Source organism: Chiloscyllium plagiosum, unplaced genomic scaffold (genome assembly GCF_037043375.1).
Source record: "Chiloscyllium plagiosum isolate Xiang-an unplaced genomic scaffold, Cpla_swu_hap1 HiC_scaffold_8, whole genome shotgun sequence".
NCBI classification, from domain to species: Eukaryota; Metazoa; Chordata; class Chondrichthyes; order Orectolobiformes; family Hemiscylliidae; genus Chiloscyllium; species Chiloscyllium plagiosum.
The window spans coordinates 30730997-30754672 of record NW_028270146.1 but is presented as its reverse complement, the minus strand read 5'-3'; the positions used below and the strand labels follow the sequence as shown (position 1 = coordinate 30754672).

Below are 23676 nucleotides of genomic sequence, written 5' to 3'. Positions count from 1 at the left end.
CTGTCACCCAGCTATTGACAAAAAGTATGCATTTATATCAGGAAGACAATGTTTTTGCTCCGTATTATGAAAGACTCAGGATTTCACGATCACTGCTTCAGAGCAACTCTCCAAACTCCTCTAGCAACTACAGTGAGCCTGATTCCAACACAGAAGATGGATTAAAATAGTGTTGAATCTGCCTGATTCAATCGTTTGAAGATGTGGAATTTATTTGATCTGAATCGCAAAATAACTGTTTTCTTTTCAAAGTGCTTGACACTGGCTTTATACAATTGATTTGTCAATACTACCTCCAAATAAATACTTTTACAGCTGTTTTGTGTGTAAACTCAAAATTAATAGATTTTTGTTGAGACTGTTCAACATATCTCCCATTACGTGGGAAAAACAATATTCCTTCTAATCTGTTAGTTTATTATAGGTGTGTTGAGGTTGTCTTCATATTTCTAGAATCAGTGGCTACAGTCCAAGCTAAACAGTCTACTTAAATCTACATCATCAGTGCCTGTCAGTATTTTGAAGACAAGGATTATATGCTTTAAGTTACTTTCCCCCAGTGCAGAGTAAAACAATTCTCTGAGGCCCTCTTCATAACTTGGAATTTTAAGATTCAGTCTAATCCTTTTCACTCTCCTGTGAACTTTCACCAGAGCATCACTGTCCTTTTTAAAGTAAGTTGCCTAGACCATTATAATTATGACATGAACAATGATCTGGCAATAACAAAAATAAGTTATGACTGCTTTGCATAATCAGATCACTTCAGATCTGCTCAGTATTTGATAAGCCTTACTGGTAACATTCACAGTAATTGGATACATTCAGGAAGTACTTTGAATCCTTTGCTACTTTTCACATTCTTTAAAATTAACATTCATTATTATGAACACTTTTCTTTCATTTCCTGATTCAGTGTGCCATGCAATTATTCACATTCCATTGCATTTGCAGTTCCATAGCCTCTCGACTTAATTATCCCAAATCCCATTGAACAAAATGAATCATGCTCATACTGTCAACTTGCCTCAGTTGCTAGTATCCTGCAGTTAGAAAGTTTAATATGATACTAAAGAAGCACTGCATGCACTGTCAGCACTCCAGTCCTTCAAGTAGAATGTTAAAGTGAAACTCAGTCGATTGGTCCAACAGACATTAAAAATGCAATGCAACCATTTCGACAAGATAGAGCTCGCATTATTCACAGTCTTTTTTATCTGCAGTTCCAAATTAGTTCAGTTCTGTGCAGGTGGAGCAGGACAAATTAAGATGAGTTGAGCTCATTTATGCTGTTACTGACTGTGGATACCTAAAATTTAAACCTACTAGTGAAATATGCACATTATCTCAGTCACAGAACCACAGGAATACAGGTAGAAGTTTTGCATGGATTACATTACTTCATTCTTTTACCCTACAGTACAGATGAAAGGATTGCTTTTAAGGCAGTAAGTGGTTAGGATCAAGAATTCATGTTTGAAAGTTTGGTGCAGACAATATTTCAAAAGGGAGTTAAATGATCACCAGAAAAGAAACAAATTGCAGGTCACAGGAACAGGATGGGAGAAGATGTAAGCCTAGCTGATTTGCTTTTGCAGAGAGGTGCCTAAGAAGTAATGGGCTGAATAGTCTGTTTTTATGCTGTAACCATTATATGATTCTTTTTGTTCAGATAAGTTTTTGTATTTCCAATACTACAACTTTGTTTTGCTGTTCTGTTTCTGTCCCTTAGTTTCTAAAGATACAGTTCCATGGATACCTAAAACTTCTGAACAGCTGTTTTTTTGTGTTGAGCTTTGAAGCCAAAATTTCTAATGTTTTTCTCAAACTACAAATATAGAATATGGGCCTTGGAAATAGAGGACTACAATCATAAGAATAGGAGCAGGAGAAGGCAATGTCATGCATCAAGCCTTTTCTATCTTTATAATATCTGGCTGATCTTTGAACACAACTCCACTATCTTATGTGATCCCCATATCACTGTTCTCTCAGATCCAAAAGATCTATTGGTCTCAGTTTTCAATATACTCACTGACTAAGCATCAACAAGCTTTTGCACAGAGAATTCTCAAAGTTCTCAATTTTCTGAGTGAAGAAATCCCTCTTCATCCTGGCTTTAAATAATCAACCCCTTATCATGAGATTATCTGTGTATCCACTTTACCTAACCCTCTCAGAATCTTAAGTGCTGTGATGAGATAAGATTATCTCTCATTTTCCTTACAAAAAGAATGTATAGGGACATTCTTCTCAATCTCTCCTCAAAAGCACAAAGCTCTGATCTCAGGAATCAGTTTAGCCAATCTTCATTAAGTTAGCTTGAAGACAAATATATTCTTCCTTAGCTGCAGAGACTTAACTTCCATAATACACCAGGTGTGTACAATTGCAGAAATACTTCCATACTACAAACACACCAAGACTTCCATTCTCTTGTATTTAAATATGTTCCATTTGTCACCTTCTTGCCTCATCAGTTAGCGTATCTATATGTATTTGCATCCCTTTGCAACTTCCCACTGATTACTTTCCCAGCTAGTCTTGTATTGTTAGTAAATTTGGACACATTACTGTCTTTAAGTCATTAGCATAGATTGTAGAAATCGGAGGCCTCAATACTAACCCCTGTGGTACCCCATTTGTTACAGCCTACCAACCAAATAATGTTCTTATTCATACTTCTTAATTTTCTGTTGATAATCAAACCTCAATTCATGCTCAAATATTACCCCAATTCCATGAGTCCTAATTTAGATGTGTGGCACTTGAAATGCTTGTTGAAAATCCAATAATCCCATATGCATACATATTCCCCATTATCTACCCTGTTAGTTGTAAACTCTAAAAGCTCCAATATTTATGTGAAGCACAATTTTGGTCTCTTTTCACATAACATTCTCATCAACTGAGAGTTATGAATCATTATTTTTGCCATGTTAAAAATCACAACACCAGGTTATAGTCCAACAGGTTTAATTGGAAGCACTAGCTTTCGGAGCGACGCTCCTTCATCACCTGATGAAGGAGCGTCGCTCTAAAAGTTAGAGTGCTTCCAATTAAACCTGTTGGACTATAACCTGGTGTTGTGTGATTTTTAACTTTGTACACCCCAGTCCAACACCAGCACCTCCAAATCATATTTTTGCCATGATAGCATAAAGGAGCAAGACAAGAAGCTTAATTCTAAGAATCACCTCAGTCATGATGAGGACACCATAATCTGAGCCAACTGAGCTAACCAGCCCCTATCAATTAATCACTTTCATAAATCATTATTGTCTACGCCGATGGATTTTACCATGTTGTAATTCCATTATCATCGTGCTGCATTTTAGAAATGGTTGTTTCCTTGGTAAGTTATAGAGTAACTATTAGAATCCAAGCTGGTTGTAGGATTGTTTTGGTATTTCACATTCTGCTAACAATATATTCTATTACACTTAAATGAGAATGTACCCAGAATCATCTCTCTCTAGAGTTTGCTGTTATATGATCTCTTACATCATGGCTGATATAGGTGGTTCATTTTACATATTTGCCTGCTAATCCTTTACTAGACAGGAATGGTTCCACAAGTCAAAGAGGTTTTGGCTTGGTCTGCCAATCTAAAATTATAGTTTGTTTGTTCACACTTTTCAGGAGGATAATTTAGCACCTTGTTGTCTTTTGATGCAATGCCCATTTTAATGATCTGTTGTAAAAGGCACACCATTGTCGCTTTGCTTATCTTGTGGAGCATGAGGACAAACACTTGCAGCAACTCAGAGATAAAAACAAAGTAGACAGAGAAACACTGTTAATGGCGCAGATCTTCCAAGAGGCAGCAGTCATTATTAGATTACTGCTCTGCCAACACAATGCTGCTCTGCATTTCTTTTGGGACCTTTTGAGACTGGCTTTTCTGGAAGCATAGAGCGCAGCGATCCTTAGGAATTTCACTGAACTAGTGTGGAGTCAGGGGAAGAAAGGGCAAACTTCCATTTATGAGATTATCCACTGCATGGTAAGTTTAAGTATCCAGTCTTCAAATGTTATTGAGTAGGTGAATGAGCAGGTGAATAGATGAATGAGTGCATGAGTACATAGGTAGTGAATGTGGGTGAGACTGGGTAGAAAGACAAGTGGGCAGGTGAGTCTTGCGATAGGTCTGTTTGGTAATGTGATCAGGTCTGATTGGTTGGAGAGAGGGTGGTGATGTGAGCAAGTGGTTAGAGGATAGTCGCACAAGCTTCTTCCCACTCTACTTCATCTCACCACGTCAACTTAATCTTCTATTCCTTTCTTCTTCACTTGTTTAAATGCACCTGTACACTTTTCAGTACTCTATGTTGTATCAAGTATCACATTCTAACCAATTTCTGATCAGAGGCATTTCTCTTGGAATCCTTATTAGGTTTCTTAATGAATAGCTTACATTTATGATGTACAATCTCAGATTTTGAATTAAGCCACAAGTGGAAACATTGGACTAGGGAAAAACCTGGGACCTTCTGTCTCAGTGTTAGACCACAAGGTGTACTAAGGTGATAATAGTTTGGCCAAAAGGACAGTCATTTCCTTCACATTTGAACTTTCGATTTGGAGCATCACAAATGGAAGCATATATTGGGAGCCTGGAGATGGTAGGATCTGCAGGAGTTTCCATCCATTCAATAATTTAAAAAAAAACAGGTTAGATGTGCCTCGAATCCCAAAAATTCATTCCACGCTGTACATTCAAAATCATGACAGCAGTTGCATTTTTCACATTTGCTACTGTGCCAGATAAACTATACAATTAAAGTTGTTTAACAGTTAATTTTAGTTAGAACATAAAAATTATTTAGATGCATTAAATTTAAAAAATAGAAAATCAACAATATTATACTCGACATTTTGGTTTCTAGGTGCTGTTCCTTCACAATTATTTGAAAGTTGTGTCAGGGGGTCTTTGTTTAATATTCATCAAGATTCTTTGCCGCAGACAACTTCCTGCCCCTGGCTGTTTCAAGGTCTTAACTGTTAACTGTGGTACAATGAAGCTCTTTTTTTGACCATCTGTAATCTTTCATGGCAAATTCTGAAATCTAAACAATTTATCATCGCAGACTGAACAGCATGACACCTGGTCGGGTGAAGGTAAACATACGACACAGTAAGCCAGGTATTTCAGACCATCTGCATGTTAACCCTTTGATTGGAATTTTATTTTCCAAAAAAGTGCAAACATTTTCTACCTCATTATTTACTGCATCTTGTGGGGAAAAGTATACACTTTACTCGGGATTATATAGTCCAGTGACTAAGAGCTAAACTGGAGTCGTAGAAAGGTTCCATTCAAGGTCCCAAATCTCCATACTACCAACTAAGTTGCTTCTCTGAGCTGTTTCTCAGCTTCAGTCTATTTAGCTCTGAACTGGGTATGAGTGCTGTTATGTAGCCATCTGGACCACACTGTGCAATGAACATCAATTCTCCTTTGGAATTGCACACTTCAAGTTACAAGCTAAAAGACCTCTTTAGTAATAAGACAAACGAACTGCAGATACTGGAGATCTGAAACAAAAACAGAAATTGCTGGTGAAATTCAGCAAGTCTGGCAGCATCTATGGGAAGAAAACAATGCGACTTTTCATCAGAACATCTGGAATGCCTTGCCAGCCAGGCAGTGGGAGCTGACTGGCAGCATTGTCAAGATAGAGCTGGATAGATTCTTGACTAGGGCAGTGATCACATCTTGTTGAAATGAATGAACTAACACATAGCAAGCGCATGGTCAATGCAACCTCGAGTTGGTTTTGTTTCAATGGTACAGATGATGGAGTGGGATGGAGGTTGCTGATGTTATGAGGATAGAATTGGACAGATTGGGGATTCAAGTGAAAATGATTATATTCCTATGCTTCATTAACCCTGCTTGAAGTAATGATCAAATCTGGCTTAACCACATCACCAGCTACTGGGTTTCCATTGTTTTGCCAAACTTCTTCTGGGAAGCAGTACAGGCTCCACATACTCATCACTACATACTGTGACCATTGTAACAGGCTGAACACATTCATTCACAACCTCAGTGCAAACTGAACATATCTATTCATACCAGAATAAACATGTTCTGAGCAACTGTTGACATATATTCCCCATCACAAACACTAGTTCCACCTTTCTGCTACATTTTCCTTTCAGTTGCTGTTGCAAATGTTTTGCTCCTCTCTCTGCCCATCTGAAAATCTCAGCCTTGCTTTGTTATGCTCCACTGCACCCAGTCGCCCCCTCTTCTTTCCATTCTCCATGACCTGTTCCCCAAATGTTATCTGACCTGCTGTGCTTTTCCAGCGCCATCCTTTTTGACTTCATAAATATCAGCTTATTCAAACATTTGCCCTGATTTAGAATGTCAAACACTCCAAATTTATGTTTCTCACCCTTCCTTTTAAATCTCTCCAGGATCCCTTCACATCTTAGTTAGCATCTGCAGAAAGCAATGCACACTAACTCCATTTGAATCAGGTACTGAGCAAGTTCAGTCCACCTGAATAAAGACAATCTAGTATAAAAGCAAATGAATGTTCATTCTAACTCCCACACTTTCCATTGCTGTCATTCTGACTATCAGCAGAGTAGCTGTGCCTTGAAGCCACTCTGAAATTCTACATCATTCCATTTGCATTGTATTTCAAGATTTATCCTGTGGTGATGTGGTAATGTCATTGGATTTGGATTCTAAATGCTGTGGAAACAACAAAATCAAATCCTATCACAGCAGCTGGTGAAGCTTAAATTCAAATAGCTTTGGGGTTGGTGCAGTGGCAGTGTCCCTAGCCATGGATCAGGAGGTCCATGTTCAAGTCCCACCTGTTTCAGAGGTGTATAATAACATCTGTGAACAGGTTGATTGGAAAACTAGGTTAAAAAGAAAATTCATTTGATGAATCCTCATTACACATGTTTCATTGCATTCTTGGCTTTGATCCAATTTCTTACACTTCTATAAACCATTCCAAAATGTCCCTTTATTTAAAACCATTAAGTGTAAACTTCTACTTTTTAACTATGATTAGTTACTACAGACACAATATTATTTGAGACAAGTTGTTGTTCCTAAGGTAAAAGGAAATCAGAAATGAAAATTGGTATTAATCTTCTGCAGATCAAAATGATGAAAAACCTTGACATTGAATACAGAACTTGATATTGCTAGTGAAAGGTACAGCTACTCCATTTGACTTATCATTCAGATTGTTTACGACGATACTTCACTAACTGCTATCAGGACATAATCGCACCAGTAAAATGAGGGTGGCAGAACAATAGATTATCTTTATATGATAAAATAAGTGCAAATGGCTTGATTTTGTGCTGGAAAAGATGGATAAAGGGGAAATTACTGTCATAGTAATTAACATGCTTGATATTTTTCACAAGTGGATTTGCTTTGTAGTGCGAACAGCTGTTCCCACTCTTTTAGAAAAGCATCTTGTACCCTATTTTCACATTTACTGCAGATTCACACTAGATTTTAACATATGAATGGCATCAGCTTATTTTGTTGAATTTGGAATTTTTAAATATACTTGCCATTTGACCATGCGTTCTGAAACAGTAAATACTTGCAAGTTACCTTAATAAAATGTTTAAAACGTACTTTGTTTACAGATTGCACATAGGCATTAAATGCTTTTCTGCAAAATTCCATGTTCTATAAAATGTTGTACAGAAATTAGCACATTGTTCCTTTGTTAAAGTTTTAATACAGTGGTGAATCCAGTTATTTAGAGATGGTTACTGAATTCAGTAAAACAGCAGAAAGAGCACTTGTATGCAAATACATTGGCAGGTATAAAGCTATCTTGTGGAGTTTCTTTTAAAATCTCTCCCCCGTTGCTCACTCAGAACAATTTTGATGTCCTTATTTTACCCTCAATTGAGTTTCAGCTTTACTTTTTGAACCTATCAACAAGATTTCCTATTTATTCATCCGTATCGTATGTCTGTTCATGAACCTAAGCTCTCCTCCGCCAGTAGTCAAACTGTCAGTCTAACTTTATCACCTCCAGCTTCAACTCCTTCAATTCTCTTTTTACTGGCCTTCCAAGTTTATTTGCTTCATTAATGGGCACATGTGCATCAATGGCAAGCCAAACATTTATTAATTATCCTAAGCTGCCCTTGAGATGGCTTCAGCCTATAAGGTGAAAACACTGTTAAGGTGAAAGGCCCAGGATTGTGATCGACTGATGAAGAAGAGAGGAACGTATTTCCAGGCCACTTGGTCAGAGAACTTACAGTTAGCAGTGTTTGCGTGCACCTTCATCTCTCATCCTTCTATATGGTAAAGGTAATGAGTTTAGAGCATGTCAAAGATGTCTGAGTGGGGTTTCTACACTGCATCTTATGGATGGCACATACTGCAGCCAATGAGCTGGCGGTGGTGGGAGTGAATGTGTAAGGTGGTGAATTAGATGCCAATCAAGATGCACTTCTGGCATATTGTTGGAGTTGCACTCATACGTATAAATGGAAAATCCTCCCTTACACACCTAACATTTGTTTTTAAGGAGTCAGAAAAGTGGGAAGTGAGGGGAATGGAGGTGGAGGAAATGACGAAGGAACCGCCACCTCCAAACAGACCCCACCACCAGGGATATATTTCCCTCCCCTCCTCTATCAGCGTTCCGAAAATACCACTCCCTCCGTGACTCCCTCGTCAGGTCCATACCCCCCACCAACCCAACCTCCACTTCCAGCACCTTCCCCTGCAACCGCAAGAAATGCAAAACCTGCACCCACACCTCCCCCCCTCACTTCCCTCCAAGGCCCCAAGGGATCTTTCCATATCCATCACAAATTCACCTGCACCTCAACACACATCATTTACTGCATCCGCTGCACCCGATGTGGCCTCCTATATATTGGGGAGACAGGCCGCCTACTTGCAGAACGTTTCAGAGAACATCTCTGGGACACTTGCACCAACCAACCCAACCGCCCTGTGGCTGAACACTTTAACTCCCCCTCCCACTCCGTCAAGGACATGCAGGTCCTTGGCCTCCTCCATTGCCAGACCAAGGCAACATGACGCCTGGAGGAAGAGCGCCTCATCTTCCGCCTAGGAACCCTCCAACCACAAGGGATGAATGCAGATTTCTCCAGCTTTCTAATTTCCCCTTCCCCCATCTTTTCTCAATCCCAACCCTCAGACTCAGCACCGCCTTCTTGACCTGCAATCTTCTTCCCGACCTCTCCGCCCCCACCCCCTCTCTGGCCTATCACCCTCACCTTAACCTCCTTCCACCTATCGTATCCCCAACGCCCCTCCCCCAAGTCCCTCCTCCCAACCTTTTATCTTAGCCTGCTTGGCACACCCTCCTCATTCCTGAAGAAGGGTTTATGCCCAAAACATCAATGCTCCTATTCCTTTGATGCTGCCTGACCTGCTGCGCTTTTCCAGCAACACACTGAAATTAGATTGATGAGTTGGTGATTTCTCAGATTAAATTTGTGCCACTGTTATGATGAATGGAGCATAGCTGATCAAGCTCCAAACTACACTGAAGTCAACTCACCTCAGGCTCCTCCATCCACAACCTATGACTGACTAAGTCACACTTAGAGTCATAGAGTCATAAAGATGTACAGCATGGAAACAGACCCTTCGGTTCAATCTGTCCATGCTGACCAGATATCCCAACCCAATCTAGTCCAAGTAAGGATAAAGTGTGCTTTCTTAAAGCTGAGTAGTGTAACCAATCAAATTACATCTGGAACATATCACCTTACACTTGCCATTAAATTTAAAAAAGACTTAGGTCTAGGCTTTCTTGATATATTTGAAGGGGGTTTGGTCTGGTCCATAACAACAGAGTGACATTCCTCTTGGAGATGTTTGCCCATGTGACCACAGGGCCACACTTCAGGGTATACTATTACAACCACCACCACCTGAGCCTCTGTAGCTGTCTTCACATTTACCAACTATTTTATTCTAACCAACATTCATTGAATGATTGCACAGCAAAAACCTAAAATACAAGTTCATCAGGTAATATGGAAGATAAACGGACTAAGGCCTATATTTCAAAGGGAATGAAGAATTAAAATAAAGGAGGTATTACTAAAATTATACAATGTAATACTCAGCGCATTCCTGGAATGCTGTGAAAAGTTTGGTCCACTTATCTCAGGAAAGATGTACTGGCATTGGCAACAGTCCAAAGGATGTCCAATACTTTGCATCTAGGTATAGAGGAATTTTCTTTTGATGAGAGATTGAGTTGATTGGGCTTGTCCACACCAGATTTAGAAGAGATTGGCAGGCTAGATACAGAAAGGTTGTGGGAGAGTCTGGGACCAGAGAATACAATCTCAAAGTAAGGGGTGGCTCATTTAAAACAAAGTTGAGGAGAAATTTCTTTTCTCAGATTGTAGCAAATCTGTAGAATATTATCTTATAGAAGCTTGCTGAGGCTGCATTGTTGAGTATATTCAAGGCTAAGATAGACTTTTGTTTAATTACTAAGGGAGTCAAAGGATATGGGGGAAAAGCAAGAACTTAGGGTTGAGGATTCACAAACTAGCCATGATCTCATTGAATGGTGGAGCATACGTAGCATTATGTATGGCCTACTCTGCTCCTAAATCTTACATTGTTATGGTCTAATGGCTCTTTAGCCAGTCACACAGGTAGTTCAGAATCCTTGCCCTCATTTGTAAATTCTTCCCAGACCTTGTCCAATCCTACATACTCAGTATTCTCCAGTACTAGGTGTCAGTCTGCACCTTCCAGTCTTCTGACTCTGGCTCCTTTACATTCACTAGCCACTCGGTCTATCTTTCAAAGGCTAGATCCTATATTTGGAACACTCTCTGCAAATCCCTTCCTTTGTTATCCTTTTCTCTACTTTCAAATGTATTTTGAAAAGCTATCTTTTTGGCCATAATTTCTGTCAATAAGCCTCAACCTATCACTAATCAGTGCCAGTCCTCCCCTGTATGAAGTACTATGGGATGCTTTTACAACAGTAAAAACAGCACTGGAAATGAAACTGGTCTTTGAAAGTTTGTGAGCTAATTTTCTTTCAGTAGTTTCAAGACCTGTAAGGGAACATCATGTGGAAATCAATATCTGAATCAATTGATTATATAAATAACAGTGACAACTTCCATTTATATAGTGCCTTTAATGTAGAAAACCATCACAAAGCACTTCACACAACCATAATTAAACAAAAATGGGTGTTGTACAGCAGAAAAAGAGGAGCAACTGAAAGCATGATCAAAGAAATAGATTTTAAGCAAGTCTTAAATGGTTGAGAAAATGTTTGAGAAGGGCAGAACAGAATTCTAAAGTTTGGGATTTTGATGGTTGAAAGTACTTACGTAAATCATGTGGCAACAGAAATGGGTTTGGTTAGGTTTATCCCAACCCCAAGCCCTAACCTTAACTCTAACTCTTTCTCAGATAAGGTCAAACTTGAAACAAGAACACAGGTTCTTAGAGGGTATATGGCTGGAGAAAAATAGCAAGCTATGGAGGGACTGAGACCATTAATGGTTTTAAAAATTAGACTTTTGGATACCAGGAGGCACTGAAGGTCAGCCATTACATATAAGACCATAAGATATAGAGTAGAGTTAGGCCACTCAGCCCCATCAGGTAAGCTCTGCCACTCAATCATGGCTGATAGGTTTCTCAATCCCATTCTCTTGCCTTATTCCCCATAATCCTTGATCCCATTTATTAATCAAAAACCTATATATCTCTATTTTAGAGATACTCAATGACTTGGCCTCCACAGTCATATATTACATCGATGCGCACGATTAGTTTAACAAGATTGAATTATACTGTTGCAATTTATTTTGTGGTTTGCCTACTGTCTTCATAACTGGAAACATCTCACTTAGCTAAGCTGAGCCAACATGGAGCTCCACCAGTGGTCATAATAAATGGTTGAAGACTTGAGTTGACACAGTGGTTCCACTGGCTTGTAATTGCCTCAAAGTGAAAGGTATTCAGAACATTGGTAATGTTCCTGCTGTCGGTCTATCTCCTTAGAAATGCTGGGGCCTTTGCTGACAGGGTTTTGTGGATCTGCATAGGAAGAATGCTCGTCTCCCAATGAAAGAGCCACCTATTTTGTGCCTCATGAGTAAATCTGTCTTGCAGATGAATCATCAGCAACATGTTGGTATCCAGCATTCCTATAACTCTCCAATACTGGATTGCTGAAATTCTACAGCAGATCAACTCAGTTCCAGGCAAGTCGTTCTGAAACTAGCTTGATCCCAAAGAAACTTCACTAACTTTCCTCACACCTATCAAGTAGACACAGTTCTAAACTTAATACAGTCCAGATATTTGAATCTTCCAATTCATATAGAGAGAGTTTTGTTTCAAGCTGAGAAGAATCCAAAACCAGCAAATAAACTGTTCACCCGTAATGAAAAGAATTCAGTGAAGGACCATAGCTCGACTGAAAACATTGACAGATTGTTGAAGAGCAGGATATGATAAACTAGAAAATAGAACATAAACAGAAACTTTATCATTCAAGATTATAAAAGATTACATGTATGGGTGAAGGAAAACACAGCAAAGTAACATGAGAATGGGACAGGTCAATAATAATAAGAAGGGAAAGGGAATTTTAACACAACAGAATGCCATGGGCTCTTTATCCTAGTTTTTTTTAATTTAAGTTTTTGTCTTTCAATGTACGTACAATATATTTGAGAGACTGTATCAAATACAATAGGTACATATCCTAGAAATTAATCTGAGCCATTTCACAACATCAACCAAAGGGAGAATGCAATTTAACCAAACCTGGATTTGCTGCTCCATAAACATTATGTCACTCAGGGAGAGGATAAACTTTTGTCTTTTGATAATTATTTCACAATTATTTAGATTGTCTGCCTCTTTAAGCTTTTTTTTGTCTAATGGTCTCTTTAGAACAGAAATATTTGAAACTGCTGAAATATTTAAAGAAAATTGCTCAAACCACAACACTGTCAATATTTATCTAAAATAAGACAGACATTGCAAGCATTTACAGCCAATTAAGTATTTTTTGAAGTACTGTCACTCCTGTGATATAAGAAATGCAACAGGCAATTTGTATGCAGAAATGTTCCGTAAGCAGCAATGAGATAATGGCCAAATAATCTGTTTTAGCATTGTTGGTTGACAAACAAATATTAACCAGGATACTGATAACTCCCTGCTGTTCTTTAAATACTGCTTTTTACATCCACTCAAAAGGATGATGTTTGGTTAATAATGTATCCAAAAATCAATAAATCTGCCAGTATAGCTCAAGTTATGTACTCAAGTCTCTGGAATTCTATTTTGACACACTGTTAAATGAGAGATAGAGAGAGCTATCTTAAAGACCCTCACATTGTAAATGGAAAGCAACAAGGCAAAGTAAGAACATTGACAGTTTATGGTCCTGGGAAAGAAAGAGTGAGAGTAATCAGATAAGGGAATGAATTTTAACATACAAGAATGAGAATTAAGGTTCTGAGTAGGCTTAAAAAGGTCTTTGATAAGTAAATGTTGAGCAGATTTTTCTACTCGTGTGGAAATCTCTAAGTTGGAAACATAGTTACAGAATAAGATATCACACGTTTTAAACTGAGATGCAAAGGAATTTCTTCTGCCAGAGGATAGTGAATGTTTGTCATTCTCTACTCCTGAGAGTCTAGAGATTAAATCACTGGAAGTATTTAAAGAGGAAGTAGATAGGTATTTGAAATATCAGGGAGCTCATTGCTACTGGCTGGCATGAGAGAGGAGTTGAGGCCGAGGACAGATCAGCCAAAATCTTGTTGAATAGCGAAGCAGGCTCAAGGGGCCAAATGTCCTTCTCCTGCTCCTGTTTCTTATGAATGCAGGGAAGAATGGAGTATGGAAGTGATTTGGAAGGAATGAAAGTGGAATGCTCAGACCATCACTGATAATAGAATTATCAGTAAAACAGGCAACGATATCAAGATAAGCAAGCAATTGAAGGCTAGTGATGAATAAGGAATTGGCTGTCAGACAGCAACCTACTCTTGTACATTACTCAGGAGTGTTTGTTAAATCATTGAGCTTTTCTCTTTATCTGTTAATGGAAAAGTTGGAAACTAATGAGGTTGTGAGTAATATTGAGGTTCAACAGAAGCAGTTTCAGAACACTGTTTGTTTGTTGCCTGAGAAACTCCCTATTACTTGTCTGTTTATTCCCCCAAACTAATTGAACAATAAAGCTCATTTCTTCCTGTTAGTAACTACAGCTGAGTTAACGGAGGACTGTGGGAAGCTTAAAGAAGCCTAATTGTTGTCAGTGGGACTCATTCAGCTTTAGTTGACCAACATTTTGAATTACATTTCACCTTGAAAAATTAATTTGGAGAAACCTTTCCACATTTTTTTGGTTAATTATGTGGAGTCTTTACAAGGATCAATTAGATATAATACAAGATCTCAAAGAAATTAAAAGGTTGAATATAAATATGTTTGTTAAATGTGAGCATATATCATAGTTATAATGTTACAATTGAAAAGAAAACTTCAAGTAAAAACGAGTAGAGAATGTTAGCAATTCTAGAATTGAATTCACATTTAAAATTCTGTACTGTTTAAAATACAACACAGAACTTTATATATTTCAGAAATAGAACATTGTGGAGATTGGGTGGTCCAGAGTTAACATTCTATGTTAAGAATCTTTCATCTCTGGTCAAAATCCACCTCAAGTTGGTTAGATGAAAGCTTCTTCTCTAAGTTGATAATAGGTAACTAGAAACAGCTCATTGGTAATTTCATTCATAGACTCCTCAAGGGTGACTGTTGTATGGCAAGCAGAAACAAAGATATCTGATTGAGTTATAGGGTGATTTTCTGGTGCAAAGACTATTAAAAAAATATAAAGGAAGCCTTACACTGCATATGATACATACTTCAGTAAGCCCTTGCTTAAAGATGCAGTTGTGCTCCTTAACGATGGAGTTTTAAGTAAAACAACATTAAATGAATCTGCTAATTACAATGATCAACAATATAAAAGCTGTAGTTACCTTTAATAGGACATTTTTCATAAAAAATCATAAAAACATGCCTTGCATTTCAAAGTATTGTACATTCCAATGTCAGTAATGAAATAACTTTTAAAAATATACTCAATGCAAAAAAGCAATACACTAAATCTACTTAATTCCTATATTCTAACTCTTCCCCCTGTTACTGCTTGACTGTTTGACTCTCCCACTCACTTCTTCCACTCCCGAATATTCAATGTGAGCGAGGGCTCAGGATAGATGTGACAACAGAGAGCAAGTGAGCAACAAGAATTACTTCTGGGATGAAGTGGTGCGTAAGAAAGTCAGCAAACATAAGAAAGTCTCGTCAAATGGGAGAACATCTTGGGAAGTCAGAAACGCCACTCCGAATCAGGGAATAGAAAAGTAATAAGATTGTGTGATGCAGTAAAACAGACATTGGCCTTTCATAATTTACTGATGATCTGTTCACCTGCTTAAAGCACTTTTAACATGAAATGGCCTTTATTTGTCTCAGTCAGTTGCATGAGGCCTGTGGGATAACTAGGCATTAATTGACACAAAATCAGTATTCACAGAAAAAGTTAGCAGGGACAATGCACAAAAAGGATCACCATAATACCTTACAGCTCCTCTGCAAGATTGAGAAACATTGTGCAGAAATAATGAAGTTTTACTCAGTCTAATCTGTCCTGGGAAGCACAGCAAAATGTGTTTTATTGCTCAGTATAAAATTCCCATACCTCAATTAACAAAATAAAACTACTTTTTTTCTGAAGAAAGTTTGTAAATTATGGTGAATTCCTTGTGATCACATCAATAGATCTTTGCTGTTCCTGTCCCTGAATGCATAGACCACATGGGGGTAAAAAGGGCAATTGCCTTCTAAATGCTCATTTGGTTGCTGTCTAGAGAATCTAGCATGCCAAGGGACCCAGGAACAGAAAAACTGTGCCCTCACATCTGGATGCAAGGGGGAATAGGGTGAAGTGACAAGATGTGAACAGTAGCAAAAGAATTGCTCTTGATGCAGTAAGCATGTTTTTCCTTAGAACTGAAATCAAGATATAACACAATCTCCTACATTGTCCCCTAATAATCCAATGGAGGGGCACATATTTTGAAATGTTACAGGTATATATTCAGATATTAGATGCAGGTCATGACAGTCAGTGATTTCCAGTCTTCATCCTCATGTAGGATTACTGGGTTACTGGGAAGGCCCTTTACTTGCATGGAGCTTGTCCTAGGGACACCTTCTTGACACTACAGAAAATGCAAACCTTTTTTGAATACATACCTGTGGAGGAGGCAATACTTTAGCCTCCTTCCTTAAAAACCCCAATGCTGTTCAAATTTATCCCTGGTGTGAGAAGACCAGAAAATTGAAATGATTTGATTCCCTTCATTGGAGGAGTCAGATCAGTCATGAAGCTTCGGTACAACCAGTGAGTCTGATCTGCCTTAGTATCAGGAGCTGAGAAGCATTTCCCATCCCATGCCAACTAAAATGCAGTTCAGCTTTCCAGTCTTTAGGAAGCAAACCAGAAACTCAGAAATGGCATCGATGGAGTGTAACTGAATTCCGTGTGAGGCTCCTACTGTTTTTATGGGTGAGAATCCAATTGTGATCCTCATGGAACTTTAAAGGCATATTGTTTGCATTCAGTCTCAGTGGGTCTTGTTGGATCATGGCAAAGAAATGGAATTACCAGAAATGCAAGCTAATGCATGACTTTAATGCTCTATAATCATAAACATGAGAGAATAAGTTTTATTTTTAAACTGCAGATTCCAAACTTTGGAAACAAACTAACCTATTCGGAATCAAAATTAAACCATTCTGGCCATGAATGAGTTGAAAGCAAAACTATGGTTTTGTCAGGGGGAGTTGAGTCAAACAAATATGATTGAAATTTTCAAAGAAGTAGTAGGTGTGTAGATGAGACTAATGCAGTTGATGTAGTTTGCATGGACTTCATTAAACTTTTGATAAGGTCTCACATGGCAGACTGATTAAGGAGCTAAGAGGCCACGTGATCCAGGGCAATTTGGCAACTTGGAATTGAAATTTTCTTGGTGACAGGAAACAGAGTGTGATGTTTGAAGGCAATTTTTGTGACTGGAAACCTGTATCCTGTGGCAAACCAGATGGTTCAGTGCTGACTCTCTTGTTGTTGTTGTGTATATTAATAATCTAGACATGAACAAGACCATTAATTTCAGAGGTGACTTGAAAATTAATGGTGTAGGAAAGCCTTAGATTACAGGATGAAATAGATAGGTAAGGGAGTAAATGTTGAATGGTGAGAATCTAGGAAGTACAGAAGATCAGAATCTTGGAAGGTCAGATCATAAGTTTCTCGAGCAATTTCTATTTTTGTAACAGAAAGACCTTGGTGTGCATGTTCATAGACCCTTGATGGCAGTTGGATGGATAGATAAGGCAGTTAACAAGGCATATGTGATACTTGCCTTTTATTAGTCAAGATATTGAATGCAAGAGCAAGGAAATGAAGAAGGAGCTGTATAAAATGTTCATAAAACCACAGCCAGAGTACTGTGTGCAGTTCTGGTTGCTGCACTATAGCAAGGATGTGAATGTACTAAAGATTGCACTTCTTCCAAAACCACAATCACTTCTATCTTGAAGGATAAGAACATCAGATATAAGAAAAAACCACCATCTTCAAGTTCCCCTCTAAGCCACTCACCATTCTGATATGGAAATATATCGCCATTCCTTCACTGTGGCTGGATCGAAATCCTAGAATTCCCTTCCTAATGGCATTGTGGGTCAACCTACAGCAGGGGGACTAGTGGTTGAAGAAGGCAGCTCACTACCACTTTCTCAAGGGCAACTAGGGACAGTCAATAAATACTGGCCCAGCCAGTGATGCCCACATTCCACAAGTGAGTAAAAAAGAGAGAGGATGCAGAAGAGATTCACCAGGATGTAGTCTGACCTGGACTGATTCAACTATGATCAGAGATTAGATAGGCTAGGGTTGTTTTCCTTCGTGGTGGTGTTGTACAACACAATGTTTGTGTCTTTCAGTGTTTGAAGTTGGTGAATTTATTGATGTTTCTCAATGTTTGAAGTTGTTCTTGAAGACTGAGGGAGGTTTGATTGATGTGTACAAAGACCTGAGGGGCATAGAACAGGTACATAGGAGAAACATTTCCCTTTAGTAGAGGAATCAATAACAAAGTGTCATAGTTTCACAGTAAGGAGTAGGTGGTTTAGAGGAGTGTTCAGAGTTGTTTTCAACCAGAGAATTGTGAATATCTCAAACTCACTGACTGAAAGCAGGAAGTGTTTAGAAGAGGATTTGAAAACCCATAACACACAATGCTACAGGTCAAGTGCTGGAAAATAAGATTAGAATAGATGTATGTTAATGACCAGCATGTACAATGTGGGCCGAATGGCCCCTTTCCATGGAAATCTAACTCCCAGTGACTGTATTGTTAAATGAATGCCAAGCGGATCTGTACATGAACCAATCTCATTTGTAATGCATTTGGTGGTTCAACTTGTCTTGTGCATCAGGTATACCTGAACAATTCCCATCTGTCATGATATATGATTAATTTATGTCTCATTTTCAACTCCTACACATGCAACGCTATCATCTCGGTAAACGGTATGCTCATAATAGCAAAAGTGTTGATATCGGAGAGTTGGAACAGGCTGTGTTGGCAGTGGAGCAATGTGTAACATTTGAGATGCTTGACAGCAGCCGTCTGCATGTCGTACATATCTCAAACGGTATTCTGACTATACAAGCATAAAGCTTCTGATGTTAAACAAAGGCTCGTGCCAGTGAACAGAATTAATGTTACATTTATGGCAACTGTTTTATAAAAGTAATATGCCTTTGAAAGTTTAACGTACAATTTCAGAGCCCTACCTTTTGAATGAATAGGGCAAAATAAGAAACAAAACGCTTGTGCATGTGATATTTATTTTGCTCAACAATCCAACTATTGTTGAATGAACAAACTGAGGGACCTAGATTGTTGTCTCGTGTTACAGTGATGTAGCACTATCACCTAATGAAGGAGCGTCGCTCCGAAAGCTAGTGAGCTTCCAATTAAACCTGTTGGACTATAACCTGGTGTGGTGTGATTTTTAACTTTGTAGCTGCAGGAGATATTCACTCTGGTTTCTGCTGAATGTAGAAAATATTCGATAAGGCCTTAGCGGGATGCAGTGCACATCTTTAAGTGAACCCTCTGCCAGAGACTAACAGGAACTCTTAAACGTGACCAGTGCCTGTTGAAGAAACACACACACACAAAAGAGCTCTCCCTGATGCCTTTCACTATCTTTAGCCCAGGATTCGTGAATTTCACAGCCAGTCCCAGCTCCATGGCCAGACAAATGGCTTGAATACATCAGTTCTCGCTGCCGCCAACTCTCGGAGTGAGATCAGCGCTTGACAAGGCGAACCGCTGAGAATGCGGATCAATAGGAAATGTTACAGTTGAGCGTGGATTGCAGCTTAATGTGCCAAGGAGAAAGCGACACGGGCTCCTAAAATGAACAAGTCTCGAAAAGAAATGCGCGTGTGAGACAGAGAAAGAATAGGGGCGGGGAATATTCTGGTGAGATTCCAAAAGTAGTTTGAAGAAAGCAGCGCCCCATATTGCTTTTGGAACGTGTCCCTTCTGTTAGGCACATGAATAAACAAGTCAACAACGGGTGAATAGTGGGAAGGGAAACAGCAACATTTCAGCACAGTGATCATCGAGCAATGTACACAGGAGGAATTCTGTAGTCATTAACTTGTCTAGTAGGCCTCACACATAATGAGTCACACGAAAACAAAACAGCAAAATTACAGCACACGACAGGTGATGATATATTTCCCAAGCAGCTTCTCAAAATCCCAACGTCATTCAATCTCATCCCAGCACACAGTCTCAATCTGCGTTCTTGACTCCTATAATTTTATACACAGGCCGGACTGAGCCAAGCTGCTGCAAACGGGAGATTTGTGGGGTGGGTGGAGTACTGGAAACTTGAAATCACTGATTCAAGAAAAGCTGAGGCAAGGATGGATTTTGCCTCTCACCAATCATGGCCTCCTGTCCACGTGCACAATCAAAATGCTTTAATAAAACAAACTTTGAATAGCCTAGCGCTTTTAAATGTGTCTAGGATCGACATTGAAAAAATAAATCAAAATGTCACCCCAAATGATGAAGTGTTTTGCATTTAATCTATAATTGCCACAATGAATCATTATGGATATTTAGTTTGCAAAGTATTAATTGATTCAAACCCATTAATAAACAGTGAATACAAAATGAACAGCAAATCCTACCAAATCAGGCCTTGAAATTTTAGATTTGAATTTTTTTTTTGGGGGGGGTTATATCTGAACTTGGTGTAAATAAAGTTAATTCTCCGAGGAGACATTACGTTTCTCTTACTCCAAGACTTTCTGCTCTGTCTCGTGTTAATATTTATTAGACTGGATTTATTTCGTAAATGTGGTTTCCTTTTTGGGTTACACTGAGTCAATTTATTTGCTTTCCCTCACCGGGGAGTTGGTGTCTTGTTCTCCTGAAGTCATTTTCTGTGCGGGTTATTCCCTTTCTTTGCGTCAGGTTAACGCGTGTTTTGCTGGCTGTAATACACACTAAATTATCGACCATTAACTTACACAGAACCTCAGGGCTTTGGGTCCAACAGAGCGATGCTGCTAGTTTTGCTCTCACACAGGCATCCCAACAACAGATACATTTTTCTTCCTTATCTTGTTTCCTCTTACAGGAATCCAAACTGCTCTCTCAAAACCTCCATTTCCCTCAAAGAGATTTCCCCTCAGCTCCTTATTGGATTAATTTGCGACTACGTTGCACATTTTTGACCCCCAACTTTGGAAACATTTATTTTGATGTCAACCTTACCGAACCTTCGCAATTTTAAAGAGCTCTATCAGATTACCCTTTCTCCTGGGGATTTTAAAAATCAGCAAAACTCGAAAGCTCACAGCCAGTTCAGTTGTTCAATGAGCAATGATAACCGCAGTTGCCAAAGCTCATCTCGTTCCGCACGAGAGCACACTGAAAGATTGATTCCCTTCACAGACAATGTTCTTTTAATAGCGGGTGAAGAGATAGACTGGAGATGAAAGGTCACATTAATAAGGAAACGTTAAAAAAAAAGCGCAACTGAAGTCAGTGGCTCATATCCTGACTCTACAGGTCAGTTGGGACCAGTAATGAAAGAGTTTACTCACTGAGTCTGAAAGGCGGAGATATTGGCAAAGTGAAAACCATCCTCTTAAACAAAAATGCTAGATTTAAAAAAAAACTTCTTCTAAAATCTGAAACATTTGTTTCTTCATTTCTGATATATTGGCTCATTTGGTGGATTGCATTAGTAAATGGCAAGGACAGAGGGCGACACATGAAGAGTTTAAACAGGCATTGATGCAAATATATAACCATTGACACAGTTTAAACTTCTGACCGGGTAATTTTTTATATATAAAACAGAGGTTAGACGCACCTCTCTCATTTCTATTTTACACATTATTGCGCCGATTAACTCATCTACTTCCAAGCGAAGACAGAAGTAGCGTTGACAGTGCAATTTAACATGCAAGGATTCAGAAGACGGGGAAAGAAAATATCATTTTTTAAAAATGTGAAGTAAGAATGAGGAGGACTGTTGAAGAGAGAGAGACAGTCAGCCAGGTAACCTTTGAAAGGTATATAATGTGCAGTCAATCGGCTCGACCTGCCCTGTGTAATATAAGTACAGAACAACTTGCACCTGAACTGGTAACTCCAAGTTGTGCGATTTCACTGAGCGATTCAGCCACATTCCAGTCTGCAAAATGCGGCTATTGGACGAGAAATCTGGAGCCTGGAAGAATTGATGATCTTCTGAGCGTGAAGGGATCGGCGTGGAAGGTGTGGGTGTGTACGTCGGAAAGAGAGAGAGAGAGAGAACCCTAGAGAAGACGCGAATGAGGGAGACAGTGCTTCAGGAAACTGGGGCGGTGGAGTTTGTTCATCCAAGACTTTTTAGCAAGAGTCCCTAAATTGTCACACTAAGAGCCCCCTCCCTACCCACTTCCCATAATTCCCCTGAGATTTACTGGTTCTGAGATCGCTTAGTGCCAACTTAGCAAAAGTGTGTACAGGGTGCGTGACTTCTTCACAACTTCCACCCTGCGCGTCAAAGTTGTTTGCATCTGACGATTATTCCTTCCCCTGACTTTGAAGCCACTGGACTTGACGCTGCATGACCGGGGATAGTGCCTGGTTCTCCCAGGAGCATGTCCCCCTGCCTCGCTTGCGCCAATCTAGAGCTCCGACTCAGGACGAGGATGAGCGCTTACCGTTAACGGTGACACGGATTCCTGAGAACTGCAGCTCTTTACCCGTCCGACAACAGGGGAAACCTGTTGAGTTCTTGGGAACGGAATGAAGTTGAAGCACCCTCGCACTCGCTCAGTCTGAAACGGGAAAACGCCCACTTGCTGATCTCACTAACCCACGAATGTAACTCAACTCTTGCAGCCCACTCTCCGGGCCCTCCTGCATGCTTGGGGGATTCGCCAGGGCTGTCTCCAATGAGCTCACAGGTGGAGTCAAGTTACACGGTGCCATGCTGTGGAGAGGGATGTTACAAGCTCGGTAACCGAGCAGCCCCATTGTGCCTCTCCTCCGCGCAGTCACCTTGGCTAAGTGTGGAACAACTCTGACAAAGTGGCCCCATATCTCTCCGTTCGCCACAAGTGCACTCGTGTTCCGGACTCAGCTTCCCTTGTACTTAACCTCTCGGGCCGCCAGTGCACCAGCAGGCAATGAGCATTGTTATTGAAATAGTAAATAGAGGGGAGTGGGTGAAATTAGCTCTGTCAGCAAACAGAAGGGGGAAAGGGCTTCAGCCCCGTTCAACTCCGCTTTGTTTATTCAGGACTGGTAACAGTTACACCTCAGATGATAGGAGTACAATTGAGCACGCCCGTTCTGTTGGATTGTAATGTTAAATACCGTGACTTGCGGCAGGTGCTACATGTTCGTGATTTTTTTCTCTCTCTCTTTACCTTTCTCCCTCGTTCATTCTCATTCTCCCTTTCTCGCATTCGCCCCCACTCTTCGCTCTGTGCCTGCTCACATTCATCCATTGGATACAAACATTTTTATTATTAGATTTCAAGACAAGAAAAAAAAAAGCAACGTCTTGTCTCCGTTATTAAAACTCAGCACTAACTTTAACTGAAAGGAAGGATATTATCAAGAAAGGGTTCCAAAAAGATTTACCAGGACGTTACCAGGATTGGAAGGTTTGATTTATGTATAGGGAGAGGGTAGGGCTGAAATCACAGTAGGAGATTGAGGGATAGCCTTAGAGAAGTTTGTTTCAAATCATGAGAGGCATGGGTAAGGTGAATGGCAGGTGTCTTTTACCTAGAGTGGGGGATTTCAAGACCACTGGGCATATTTTAAGGTGAGAAAAATTTAAAAAGGACATGAGGGGCAACATTTTTACACAGAGAGTGGTTCGTGTATGGAATGAACTGCCAGAGGAAGTGGTAGTTGCGGGTACAGTTACGTTTAAAAGATATTTGGATTAGTACGTGAATAACAAAGGCTTGGAAGGATATGGGCAAA

At 39.5% G+C, this 23676-nt stretch overlaps 1 protein-coding gene across 2 annotated transcripts in view; it reads right to left on the bottom strand.

The window, feature by feature from the left end:
- The window catches only part of LOC122553420 (leucine-rich repeat transmembrane protein FLRT2), a 58853-nt gene extending 35414 nt beyond the window's left edge, over positions 1–23439 (bottom strand). The window contains exon 1 of one of the 2 annotated variants that reach the window (XM_043697158.2): positions 22398–23439. The gene's annotated coding sequence lies outside the window, so the exon portion shown is untranslated. Of the gene's footprint in view, positions 1–21826; positions 22164–22397 lie in introns of those variants that run through there. The other variant, XM_043697159.2, reaches the window with a different exon arrangement.
- Between the last annotated feature and the right edge of the window lie 237 nt (positions 23440–23676).